Source organism: Bison bison, unplaced genomic scaffold (assembly GCF_000754665.1).
Source record: "Bison bison bison isolate TAMUID 2011002044 unplaced genomic scaffold, Bison_UMD1.0 scf7180017848720, whole genome shotgun sequence".
Classification (NCBI taxonomy): domain Eukaryota; kingdom Metazoa; phylum Chordata; class Mammalia; order Artiodactyla; family Bovidae; genus Bison; species Bison bison.
Genome location: NW_011479293.1, coordinates 2,646 through 3,528, shown reverse-complemented (window position 1 = coordinate 3,528; position 883 = coordinate 2,646).

The following is an 883-nucleotide window of genomic DNA, read 5'->3' as shown; positions in this document are numbered from 1 at the left end:
TATTGGAGCTTCAACTTCAGCAGCAGTCCTTCCAGTGAATATTCAGAACTGATTTCTTCTAGGACTGACTGGTTTGATCTCCTTGCTGTCCAAGGGGCTCTCAAGAGCCAAGTGGCTCTCTTTTGAAGACCACAGTTCAAAAGCATCAATTCTTCTGCGCTCAGTTTTCTTTTAGGTCCAACTCTCACATCCATACATTACTACAGGAAAAAGCATAGGTTTGACTATATGGACCTTTGTCAGCAAAGTAATGTCTCTGTTTTTTAATATGCTGTCTATGTTGGTCATAGCTTTTCTTCCAAGGAGCAAGTGTCTTTTAATTTCATGTCTGCAGTCACCATTTGCAGTGATTTTGGAGCCCTAGAAAATAAAGTCTGTCACTGTTTCCATTGTTTCCCCATCTATTTGCCATGGAGTGATGGGACAGGATGCCATGATCTTAGTTTTTGAATGCTTAGTTTAAAGCCAGCTTTTTCATTGTCCTCATCCTGACCTACTCCTGACCTAGTCCTCCTGATAGTTTGTGGGGTACACACAGGAGAATGGGGCAGGACTCTAAGAGGAGAGCCCTAAACACAAACATGCTTTGGGAAACATCCCATTATTACATCCATCATTTTCTGTATGGTATGGTGTCTCTAGGTTTGCAAATAATGCCAATAACAATTTTTAGGAGGAATAGTCAGAGGGTTTCTTCTTTACATATGTCTCCATGATTCCCATGGGTCAGGAAAGGCCCCTCCGCATGGAAAGCACTCCCTCCTTTCCCTAGACCTTCACCTGAATTCACTCTATTCATCCCCAAGACACAGCCCACATGCTGCTGGAATGTTGGAATGCTGCATGATGTTGGAAACATTATCTCAGTCAGGTCTCAAATAAC